Below are 13,203 nucleotides of genomic sequence, written 5' to 3'. Positions count from 1 at the left end.
GCTGGTCCTCAGGACACGTTCACAGCCATTCACTTGAGAAAGGAGCCCTCCTTGCTGGGGCCCAGCACCCGGCACCCACGCCCATGTGCCCGCCATGGCCCTAGCGGTCATTGCCGCAACCTGCCTTGCTCTGCAGGGGACCTTCCTGAGGTGTGGACGTCCTCTTGAGGACGAATGTTCCTGTGATCTGCCGCCTGGCTCTTACGCTAGGCCTCATTGCTTTGGAAAGATGCCAACACACAGTCCCGCCTGGAGTGCTCTCGGAGACTGCGGAGGACATTAGGGTCCACCAAGGAAGAGCCCTCTTCTTAGGAAGTCTCTGTGAGGCTCACTTTTCTGCCGTTTGCCTGGTTCCAGGAAAACCTCGACAGGAAGGAGGCTCCTCGGGGGTCATGAACGGTGCCATCTGAGGGACAGACTTGAGGGGAGAAGTCCGCCCAAGTCTGTGTGGGCTGCCTTTCTGTGCCAGGCTTATTCCGCTCAATAGAATGTTCTCCAGGTTCATCCACGTTGCCACCAATGACAGGATGACTTCATTCTTTTTAATGGCTCAGTAATATTCCATCATGGATGCATACCACATCTTGATCCATTTGTCTGCTGATGGACACGGTGTGTGATCCACATCTTGGCTACTGCAGGCAGTGCTCTAGTAAACATGGCAGTGCAGATGCCCGCTCACTCACGTGAAAGGTAAACGGGTGGTCTTGGAAGTGAAGAGCAGAGCTGAGGTTACTAGAGGCTGGGAGAGGAAAAGGGGAGGGAAAGCAGAGGGAAGGGTCCACAGAGAAGGAATGACACTGTGAGAGCAGGCGTAGGTCCCAGTGCTCAGCTGGGCAGAAGGGGCTGCAGTGAATGGTGATTGACTGTGTATCTCAAAATAGCATCAGATTGGCGGGCCTGGCCCTCACCTGAAATCCCAGGGACTCAGGAAGCTGAGGCAGGAGGACTGTGAGTTCAAAGCCAGCCTCAGCAACTTAGTGAGGTGCTAAGCAACTCAGTGAGACCCTGTCTCTAAATAAAATACAGAAAAGGGCTGGGGGTGTGGCTCAGTGGTTGTGTGTCCCTGGGTTCAGTCCTCAGTACCAAAAAACAAAGAAAAGCAATGACCGATGTTCCCAACATGGAAAAGTGATGGACCTTTGAGATGACAGATATGCTAATGATCCCGATGTGACGGTCACACATTGCAGCCGAAGTGCTGCGCTGTGCTTCCTCCTTCCCCCTTCCTGTGTTTGCAGCGGCAGGTTGAACCAGGGCTCGCAAATGCTGGGCGAATGCTCCACCACTGAGCCGCCCACCCCACCCTGGCACCAAAACCAGCGCGCGGGTTGCTCGGGACAGCCGACAGCCGGTCACAGGCGGGGTGGAGATGCACCTCCCTCCAGGTGCCGGCTGCTGGGACTGCTGGAGCCACCTTTGCTGCTGGCTGGCCTGGCGACGGTGTGTCCACACAGGAGAGGGGGAATAAGCAGGATTTCTTCTTTTAAATCTCTGAGGAAGTGTGAAGGGTGAGCTGCTGACCAGCAGAGAGTGGCCACTGACTGGGCCTCGGGTGATGGCATCAGCTGCCAGTCAACAGTGGCCTGAGCCCCTCTGTCCACAGGCCCTGAGGCCAGGGCCACGGGGGACAGACTTCCAGGTGGCTGGGCTGTTGATTTCCACCGAGGGGTTTTGCGGCAGAGGCGGGTCACCTCTGGGAGAGCGCGGGCAGGCACTGGGACTTCCGGAGACGGCCGGCTCCTTAGGGACGAGCCACCTCTCCTGCTTGCACACCTGCAGTCGTGCAACCACCTCCCGCACGTACACACGCATTGTGTGCACATGGACTTCCGCACTGGCCACCGGGCTCCTCCCGTGAGCAGAATCCGCAACCAACCCCGGTTCCTAAAACATGTGCCGTGGCCCTTTCCTCTCTCCCCAGCCGCTAACCCTCTGTCCCTCTCCTCCACGGTCTGCTTTAAGGCCCATCCGCAACTCCTCCTGTGTGGGTGGGAAACGCCCTTGAGTCTCCTGCCCGCTCGGGCCTGAGTGCATGCCTCGACCGCCCTTTGGGACACTGTCACTTAAGGATAAGGAAAGATGAGGCACTGGGATCAGGCCGAGCCCAACTCCTCACTGGCTCGGGCTGTGACCTGGGGCAGTCACCCGACCTGGAGCCTCACCTTCCTGTCTGTAGAACAGGAACGACCCCGGGGCTGTCTTTTCAGGGAGCTGTGGGACTCAGACATCGACCCAGGGCCTGGACACGGCTCAGGTGGACACTGGTGCTGATCAGTGCCCGTTTCTGCCCTGCCTGGCCATTCTCAGAGAGCCTCTCCGTCTTCTGCGCTTGATTCCTCTCGCTCCCCGGAGTGTGTGCCGGGAAGGGCCGTCTTCTTTTCCCCGGGATCTGGACAGAGGCCGGCAGGACTGGGCAGGGGCCCGATGGTTCTCTTCTCCCGGCCATGGGCGTCTGCCTACCTGGCTGTGGTTTCCCCTTTGGAGCGAGGGCTGGGATCCTTCCTAATTTACAACACATGGTTCCTTAGCAACCCTCTCTAACATAGGATCAGGTATAAAAATACTTTTGGTTAGAAATTCAAACATCTTCATTTATTATAGATCAGTGCTTTTTTAAAAGTACTTTTATTTTCCCTTCTTATTTCAAAAGCAATGCAAATTCATTGCAAAATATTGAGCATACTCAGAGAGTCAGGAAGGACGGCCATCAGCCTTCTGTCACATCTCGGTGTACTCTTGCAGCTTTCACACACGACTGTCTATGTCCGGTTACAAGATGGGCCCTGCCCTCCACATCCCTCCTGTAAGTGGCTCCCCATTTCCTGATGCCCATCTGTCCAGGACATTTTAAAAGGACTTTTAAAAGAACACAGTGTTTCCAGTCTGACAAAATGTGACTTCTCCAGGAAGAACCCAGGGCCTCGCTTGAAGTGTGGGCACTCTCATGGTGGCTGTGAAAGCCTCTCCCCAGGTCCACCTGGAACCAGAGATGGCCTTAGGCCCAGGGCCGAGGGGATGGATGGGTGGCCTGCTGCCATGGCATTTACTGGTAGAGGACAGTTACAGTGGAATGTGACCCCTGGAAGCCTGGACATGGAGTAGGGGAGGGAAGGCTCCTGTCCCCGAGAGGCAGGCAGTGGCTGGACACACATATGCTGGAGCCGCACCATCTGGGTTAAGTCCCACTGCATCTGCCTGGAGCTTTGGGACTGCTGTGGAGTGTCTCCCTGTGGTAGTCAGCTTTACATTGCTATAACAAAATACCTGAGATAATAAAATCATAAAGAGAGGAGGTTTATTTGGCTCATGGTTTCAAGGCCTTAGTGTTTGGCTGGCCCCGTTGGTTTCGGCCTGTGGTAGGTGGCTCATCATGATGGGAGTACATGGTGGAGCCAAGCTGCTCATATCATGGATGGCAGTGAAGGAGACGAAGAGGAGGAGGCTGGGTCCCCATATTTCCTTCAAGGACACACCCTCCATGATCGCAAGACCTCCCCTTAGGCCCCACCTCCATGAGCAGGGGCCAGACCCTGAATGCATGGGCCTTGGGAGACCTTCTAGATTCGAACCACAGCACTCCCCAGAGTTCCCACTCTGGCAACTAGTCCCCAATTCACATGTTGGTAGCATCTGGAGGAGGGGGCCTTTGAGAGGGAGTCAGGGTGAGGTGAGGTCCACCGGAATGGCCTTAGTGGCTCTATAAGAGGAGACCAGAGTGAGCCCACTGCTCCATCTCATTGTGGGTCGCCCTCCCAGGTGTCGGGATGCAGCAAGAAGGCCCCGCTGGACACCTGCACCTCCAGGCTGGGCCCTCCTCCTCCAGGACTGTGAGGAATAAATCCCTCTTCTTTATAAATCACCCAGCCTCTGGTATTCTGTTTTAGCAGCACTTCACAGACTCAGCGGGTGATGTCGGCCGTGGGACTTACGCTTCCTCTGTGCCTCAGGTTCCTTATCGTAAGATAGGGATCAGGATCGTGTCTCTCTCCTAATGTAGTTTAAATTAATATCCACTTGAAGGAGGCTCAGAAGCAGACCGTGGAGAGCCCAGCTCAGGCTTCCTCTGGAGTCCTGCTGTACTAGGTCAGTAGTGCTTAGCCCTGGCCACACACCAGTATCTCCACAGGAAGCTCTGAAGACTCCTGGTGCCTGGGCCCCACCCAGACCCACTGGATCAGAGCCCCTGCCCTCTGTGGCCCCAGGACCAAGGGCCTTTGGTTTTTTTTTTTCAAAGCTCCCCCAGGCGATTCTAATGTGTGGCCAAGTCTGAGAACCCTTGATCTGAACCCAACCGAGAAGGAGCCCGTCTGCCCAGCCAGCCTTTGATCGGCAGCAGAACTTCACTGTGTCAGTCGGGGACGGTTACCTGGAGCCACCCGTGGAGAAGTGAGGATTTTCCTGGAGGTTCAAAGGTATGCTGCGCTTGACCGTCAGCCCTCCTGCCTGCCGGGTTACCTGGGGAGCTCAGCGAAATGACATCTTCTTGCCTTGGCTGCCTGGGGATTTTATTCAGTGGGTCTGCTGTAATGGAATCCAGGAATCAAGATTTTTATTTTTTAAATTTTGAAAAAAAAAAAATTGAAACAGTAACCGGATATATTTATGGGGCATGGTGTGTGACATTTCAGTAAGCGTCTACAGTGAGTAAGGACCAGGGGAGGTACCTGGCATGTCCTTCGCCTCCATCATTCATCTTTTCTTTGTTGGGAACGTTCCAAATCCTCTCTACTCCCTGTTTTGAAATTTTCAATTAATGTCTGCCAATTGATTTCTGTCAATCGGCCGTCTGTGGAGTCGAGCATCGGGAGTCACGCCTGGCCAGCTGCCCCCTGTGCCCGGCAGCTGCCCTCTCCACCCCTGCCCACCCTGCCAGGCCCTGGTAACCACAGTGCTATTCTCTCTACTATGAGATCAGCTTTTTTTAGCTTCCACAGAGAAGTGAGATCATGCGGTTCCCTCTCTGGGCCTGACTTGCCTCACTTAGCATAATGTCCTCTAGTTCCATGGACATTGCCGCAAATGACAGGATTTCAGGATTCTGGTGTTGCGAAGAACCCCCAGCACAGCGCAGAGAGGTTCTCCCAGGGCTCTGAGCCCCGGCTTCTCAGCTACCCTGTGGGCCCGCGGAGGACCGTGCCTGGAGGGGGGGGTTGATGGATTCCAGGGATCAGTCTGGGTTCAGGCCTGTGGGGGCTGTGTGGCAGACGGGTGGGCAGGAACAGAGGCGGCAGGTAGTGAGTGGGCCTCACACCTGTGTCCTCAGACGGGCAGCAGGCCTCCGCTGAGCTGGAAGGGACAGTCTTGTGTTAGAGTCTGTAAACAAGTCAGGATGGCACCTGGCATTTTGCCAGAGAAATGTTAGAGTCTGTAAACAAGTCTGGATGGCGCCTGGCAAAATGCCAGAGGGAATAATTTATGAAGTAACACCAGCGAGCCATTAAGTGTGGAGATTCCTTATTGGTTGACTGATGTATCTAGTTTATGCTAATTAGATAAGCTGTGTGGAATGTATAAATACTGCTCCTGTCCTGCAATAAACGGTTCCCACTCCTACTATATCAAGGTACACAAGTTGTTCGTCACCCCCCAGTTATTTTGCTGCAGCCGGACTGCAGCAGTCTTGCCCAGGCGTGGGCTGCCTCCCGGCGGCCAGAGCCTGACCACCGCACCTGCCGTCCCAGAAGGATCAGCCCTCTTGTTGAGCCCCCAGGCCTTTTGTTGTCCTGCAGGGGGACATTTCTGTAGGGTGTTAGTGTCCTGTGCTGCTAGAACAACTTACCAGAAACGTAGTGGCTTAGAACAGCAAAAACTCATCTTACAGTTCTTACAGAATCCAACATGGATTCCACTTTTCTGGCTTCTAGAAGCCCCTGTTTCTTGGCCTTCCTCCGTCTCCACGGCCAGTCTTGGGTGGACTGAACCCTCAGTGGGATCACTCTGAACTCTTCCCTCCCTCTCTACTTTTAAGGCCCTCCTGGCTCCACAGGGCCTGCCCCGTGTGACCAGGACACTCTCCCTGTTTTAAGCTCTGCTGCTTAGGGACCTTACCTCCGTCATAGCCTTGGCTCTCCTTTGCCAGATGAAGTGACGGGTCACAGGCTCTGAGCACCAGGATGTGGGTGTCTTTGGGGACCATCAGATCTACTGTCTTGACCAACTCTTTAGATCTTTAACGGCATCAGTCTCAGTGAAGTGCTAGTAGCCCATGTCCCCCACACGTAAACTCCTGCAAGACTGACCCGTGTCTTATTCTGACCTGAATTGCCCATGACTTGTCCTTCAAATTGGGGCTACTGGTATCTTGGAAACCTAGGAGAGCTTTCCAGAGTTAAAGGTAATTTAGAAGAAGCCATTTCAGTCTTTTTTATTTTTTTTTGCAATGCCAGGAATCAAATCCAGGTCCTCATACATGGCAGGCTCTCCACTGAGCGCACCCGCCCCACCTGCAGGTCTTTCGTTAGCAGTGAGTACGGACTGGGAAAGTGCCCACGTGGTGGGGGTCCTCTTTTCCCTCCTGCCAGATGTTTTGTTAAGGAAGACCCAACTCCCTTCCCTTGAAGAGCTGGATAGTGACATTCAAATACATCCAGGCCTCCCCTTGTCCTGATCAAAACATACGTTCTCAACAGATTGTACAAATAATTTAACATGTAGGTATCAAAGTTTGTAATATATTTTTGATGCCTTGATCAAATGTGTATAAATAAGAATTGGGATGATAGCTGAATCCAGAAGAAAAAATTTAACATGCTCAGAGTCTGATGGTGCCAGGAAATAAATAGTAAATTAGAATTTCAGCTGGACATGATGGTGCACACCTGTAATCCCAGTGGCTTGTGAGGCTAAGGCAGGAAGATCACGAGTTCAAATCCAGCCTCAGCAACATAGAGAGGACCTAAGCAACTTAGCAAGAACTGTCTCAAAATAAAAAAACAAAAAGGGCCGGGAATATTGCTCAGTGGTTAAGCACCCCTGGGTTTAATCCCTGGTACCAAAAAAAAAAAATTCCATTTTTATAATTTTTCTTGCATGGAATTATGATACTGAGATTTATGTCTAAAATTGTGATTATAAAAAGATTTCTAGGGGCTGGGGTTGTGGCTCAGTGGTAGAGCGCTTGCCTAGCCCATGTCAGGCACTGGGTTCAATCCTCAGCACCAGATGAAAATAAATAAAAGTATAAAAAAAGATTTCTAGCATAAAATTATATCATGATAAATAAATTTGATTTCAATGAGGAAAAAGGAAAAATGTAAAATAGTCTGACTCACAGTTGTTCATGCACTCTTTTTTAAATAGCTGATGGTAGGTATCAAATTGCTGTGGTATTTAGACTCCATAGGAAACATTGAAAGGAGTGATGTAACCGTTTTATTTCTACAATGTCAATATTTACAACACAGTGGGGATTACATCTTTTGTACAATTTAAATTTATGATAAAAAATTTGGATGTCAACCAAAAATGTGCAAGGGCTACACAGCGTGTCAAAGTTCTTTAGAGGATTCTGTAAGCTTAAAAGTTGAAAGACTCCTGCCCTGTGGTGCCTGGTGCACAGTAGGTGCTTAACAAAGTGTGAGGAGGAAAGTTGTGCAAATTAAAGTGATCACACAAAAGCTTAAAGTGAGGTTTTAGTATGTGGAACAGGTGGGACCCTCCAAGGGTGCCTTACAGGCACTCCTCCTCACAGTCCCTGAGCCTCTTGGGGACTCTGGCATTGTAAGAAATCATTAGCCTCCTTTTTCAGACTAGGAAGGTGGGGGTTGGCTTAAGGCAGCAGAGGCAGAAGTGACAATATGGCTCTGCCAGCTCTATGAAGAAGAGAGCTTAGGGAGGGAACAGAGATTTGGTTGTTCATTCCTCCAACTAAGCAAGCAGCAGCCGGCCAGCCAGCCAACAGCGGAACATGCAACCACCCATCCCACCACCCAGCCAACCACCCAGCCATCCACCCATCTAACCATCCATCCAAGCACCCATACAACCACCCATTCAATCATCCACTCAACCACCCATCCACCCAGCCAACCACCCATCCATCCATCCAATTATCCAGCCAACCACCCATCTAACCATACATCCAAACACCCATCCAACCACCCTGCTAACTGGTGAAAGATACCACCACCATCCACCCATCTAACCACCCATTCATCCAATCACCACCCACCCAACCAGTTTCAAGGAGCCCTAGCTCCCAGCCTGGAGCACAGGTCAGGAGTGTACAGTTGAGTGTGGTTCCCTCCCCTGAACTGCGGTAATAAAACATGCAGCCTCTTGGCCTTCCCTGGCTTCTCCTGGAGACCCCCAGCTCTGCTTTTGGAGTTGTGTCTGCCTGGCAGAACGTGTTCCTGGTAGGAGGGAATTCGCTCTTCATGCTAGTCGTAGTTGGCTGTGGGGTCCCCGCTGCCCTCCTCTCCCTCTGTGAGTCCCCCACCTCCACCTGTGCTCCTGGCTGTCTCGGACTGTCGATTCCTCATTAGCAGGAGGGAGTCCATTTTTAGGAGTGATGAGTAGATGGAAAATTGTCACTGATCACTCATGGCAGATGCCGCCGGAGCTTAATTAAGGCCAGACGGTGCAGCTCAGTGACTTTGTAGAAGTGCAGGAGGGAAGGGTGCTGGGTCTCAGCGAGATCCAGGGGCTCGGGCAAACTGACTTTTTGGTACTGGGGATTGAACCCAGGGGTGCCTACCACAGAGCTACATCCCCAGCCCTTTTTAAAAATTTAAAATTTTGAGATGGGGGTCTCGCTAAGTTGCCCAGGCTGGCTTCAAACTTGTGATCCTCCTGCCTCAGCCTCCAGAGCTACGGGGATACCGGCATGCACCCCTGCTCCTGACCTTGGGAAAACTTTTATCATCAGTTTGTAATAATAAAACGGAGCGGTCTGTTCTCTGATGTAGAGGATGTAAAATTGGACAAGATGTAGTTCTGCTTTCATGGAAATAATAATAAAATTTTAAAAGTTTGTGGGTGAAAAGAAACAATGAGGCATCACATTGTGTTTATGCTCCTGCCCGGTCCCTGACCTCCTGGTGTGGATGGAGTTGGAGTCAGAGGGACGGGGTCCCTGTCTTTGACCTCTCTGCTCGGGGACCAGGGGCCCCCGGGCCCTGGGTTCTGAGGGATGATCACTGGTGGGAGGTGAGAACTCGGGCGGTAAGTCACCCCTGGAGGGAAAGCAGAATGGGTGTGAAAATCTTCAGGACCAATGTTAATTGAATCTATTGAAAACCCTCGGTCTGTTTCCTGTGCACTTGAAGTCACATCCTAGTGCCTTATTGTGGCTTCCAAGTGGCTATGGGGGGTGAAGAAGTCAGGAACCTCCCTCCCTCTAGGATTTTGGGAGAGGTGACGGGAGTTGGTCAAGGCTGGGGCAGGAAAGGGGTTGAAAGGCAGGTACAGGGGAGCCCTGGGCGATGGTCCATTAGGTGTTGGAGTGGGGCATGAGTCAGGCCCCTCTCCGGGCTCTGGGAGAGATGCTGGGGAGGACTGGAATTGTCTTTATCCTTGGCTTCTGGATGCCACTTCCTAGAATGTGACACCAGACTGTTTTAATTTGCTTGGGCTGCCATATGGAAGCGAGCCATGGACTGACACTTGCAAAACTCTGAGATAAAACTTTCTGCTTTATAAGTTGATTATCTCAAGTATTTTGCCACAGTGATGGACAAGCACTCTACTACTGAGCCCCAGCCCTACCCTGCTCTTCTTTATGGAAAGGGAGATAGTCCACTCCCCTTGTTCCTTGTCCACATGACCCCAGGCCCTGGTTGGTGGCAGCCTGGCAGGAAGGATGGAGGGACAGTGCAGGAGGCCCAGGCACATTAAGTTCAGCAAGACCCAGTGCCAAGGAAACACACTGTCTGAAGAGAAGGGCCATTGCTAAAGGCTTTCAGTGCTAAGGCAGGGGTGAGCTGTTTGAACGTTGGTGCTCATGATAGTACATGGCTCAGGCCTCAGTGAAGGGTATAATTCTATTGTGGGATTCCAGTGAGCTCATAAGCCACAGAGCATGGCCGGTCAGCAGATCGCAGGGTTCTGTTACCACGCAGCTTGTCAGCCAGGCCCACTGTGGCTCCGCCTGAGGACGGAGCAGCCAGGGCTCCCCTGAACTGTGCCCTAAAGAGGCCTTAACTACAGAGATCAGTTCAGTCAGGGCATATGTGGGTGTGTACGTCTGTGCATGTCCCCATCTACAGTGTGGCCGGGAACCCAGTGGGACAGCGTCACGACGTGGTATCTGTTCGTAAAATTTCTATGCAAAATATTCTCTCTTGATGTGCCATAAATAGGTGGGGCTCCCTGAGAACTCTGTGAAGCAGCTCTTACTTGATTCCTGGAATCATGACAGTGAACGGGAAAAGTGGCACGGGGAGGGACGACAGGGCACAGTGGGGCCTGTACACAACATGATCCGACCCTGAGTTGGCCAAAGTGAAGTCTCTCACTACATACATGCTTGCAGTCTGTGTGAAATTCTGGGATATACGCTTATCTTTCTACCAGACCGTGGATCTGCAAGCCGCAGTCTTCGGGTCAAAATCTTCAGGACCAATGTTAATTGAATCAACTGAAAACCCTCGGTCTGTGTCCCGTGCACTTGAAGTCACATCCTAGTTCCTTATTGTGGTTTCCAAGTGGCTGTGGGGGATGACGGAGTCAGGAACCTCCCTCTAGGGTTTTGGGAGAGGTGACGGGGGTTGGCCAAGGCCACCTGTTTTTGTCAAGTTTTATGAGAACACTGTGTACGTCCATTTCTTGAAGTACTGTCTGTGGCTGCCTTTGAGCACAGTGGCAGTTGTACTGGTCTGCTTTCCATTCCTATAACAAAACGCCCGAGTGAATCAGCTTCTATCAGCTTATAACAATGGTGGAGGTCTCAGCTCTTGACTCGTCCCCCATATTGCTTTTGGGCCTCTAGTGAGGAAGCACATCATGGTTTGGGAGCCCATGGTGCGGAAAAAGCCGCTCACCTCACGGCCAGGGAGGAAGAGAGACAGGAAGAGGCTGGCTTCCCACAGTCCCAGGGACCTAATGGCTTCCCACAGCCACCTCTTACAGTTCCTACCACCTTCCAATGGCACCACGCTGTGGACCAGGCCTTTAACATGGGCACCTCTACGGACATTTAAAATCTGAGCCATAGCAGCAGAGTAGCTTTGTGAGAACACGTGGCCTTCTGAGACCGAACCGCTTACCCTCTGTCTGTTTTGGGAAGTGTCTGCTGGCTCACCCTGGACGGGCTTCCGGGGGCGGCTGGGTGCAGGCTCCATGCTCAGGCACGGTTCACGTGCAGGAGGGATCTTGCGCCATCCTTGGGAGGGCTGTGGCCGCTGACCCCACTCCACTTTTCCGTCTCCTGATGCCAGGGTCCCAGAGGAGGGTCTTCACGCCTTCTAGCCCATCCTGAGGGTTCTAGTGCTCCCACTCGTTTAGTGGTTTGGGCTCCGGCATGTGACAGCCTTGTGGCCAAGCGGCGGCGAAGGGAAGTGTGCTGGTGGTCCCCGAGGAGGGAGACCCGTGGGGCAACTTCACACGCAGGAAGGAACTCCAGGGGCCCCGACCTGCCTTCTTTTCCCTCTGGACATTGTTGAGCAAGGACACGGTGCCAGCAGCAGTGATGGCATCTTGGGGCAAGTCCAAGGCCAACAGCCAAGAGCTGGGGACGTCAGAGCGGCAGGATGGTTCCCGCTGACCCAGTGAAACCAAGTTACTCAGTGCAGATTTGCCCTTTCCTACGTTTTGTTGGGAAATTGCTTTATCGTCCATTTGCTTTTGATGGACCTGGACGGGAGACCGCCACGTGCTGTGTTCACGTCCTCTTTCCTTGGCTGGGGCTTCTGGCTTTCATGTCTGTTTACCAAGGTGACATCCCACAGATCTTATGAAATCGTTCCGTATGTTCTTCTTACATTATTGGTTTTTTTTCCATTTAGAATTTTACTCCGTCAGAAATCAATTCTTTTTGGAATGGTGCGAGGGCCATGACTTTGTATTGTTTTCTTCTTTTCCAGATGCAGAAATGATTTCTGGAGTGCGGGATGGTGAACGAAATCCATTGTAAATCCGTAAAGAATTTTCATAAAGACAATCTATCTATTCTATGTTGGAAACTAATGGGGTAAAATCGTTTCTGGTAGATATCGTCTTAGGAAGTGGCCACACGAGATGAGGACTTTTAAGTGCTATAGTTATGCACTAGAGTATCTTCTAATTTCCTACAAGGACTCAGAGGAACTGGAAGGTCTCCAGCACAGGCCTCGATTTAAGACACACTGTACAATGAGGGGACACTGTCCCTGTCAAGTACAGTGGAAACCAGAGTTTTGAGACTAGACTCTGCCAATTTCATCCTAGGTTCTTGCCTCACAGATTTGAAGAATAAAATCCACAGACAATGGTGGGAGGGAAGATGGACAGAGCACTCCCAGGATGCAGGAGCCATGCAGCAGGAAGGCCCACTCTGCTGTGCCAGCCTAGGGGCTGACAGGGCCTTGGGTATGAGCAGGCTTGACGTTTTCGCTGAACAGGCAGGCAGGGAAGTTCCGAGGCTGCTGGCTGTGTCTTCAGCCTGGGTCCTGATCCCTCCTGTGAAGCCCATCTGGCTTCACCCCCACCTTCTGTTCTGACTCTCGGGGAAGAAGGAGCTGGATGCTCCTATGGGTGATCCTCATGGTCTTTTCCATTTGAAAAAGACTTTGCTGTTGCCTATTGATACTTCTTTTGCCTCCTGGCTGGTCTCTGCCTTTGAACAAGGCCTTCCCTGGGGCCCGCTGCCTGACCACTGTGTGCTCTGATTCACATCTGCATCACTGATGGGGAACACCTCCTGAATGACGTGTCTTAGTGTTTCATCGCTGTACGAACATCCTACATCGGACGGACATCTACAAAACCTGTGATGAGGCCTGCTGCAGACCTAGGTGACACAGCACAGCCATTGCCCCCGGTCGGCAAAGCTGAATAGCAGGTGCTCAGCGCTGCAGGCAGCTGTAACACAGTGGTGAGTCCACGTGTGTCCAACCTGGTCTAAACCAGGAGGTCCAGCAAGAACACTAGGCAACAGGAATCTCCCATCCTCCTTACAAGCTTAGGTGCCACTCACACGTGTGTGGTCCCTTGCCAACCAGAATGCTGCTGTCCAGGGCATGACTGTATTTTCTGATCACGCCACCCCAGGTAATATATTGCATT

Source organism: Marmota flaviventris, chromosome 5, assembly GCF_047511675.1.
Source record: "Marmota flaviventris isolate mMarFla1 chromosome 5, mMarFla1.hap1, whole genome shotgun sequence".
Taxonomy (NCBI): Eukaryota; Metazoa; Chordata; class Mammalia; order Rodentia; family Sciuridae; genus Marmota; species Marmota flaviventris.
Note: the sequence above shows the minus strand (reverse complement) of the source record.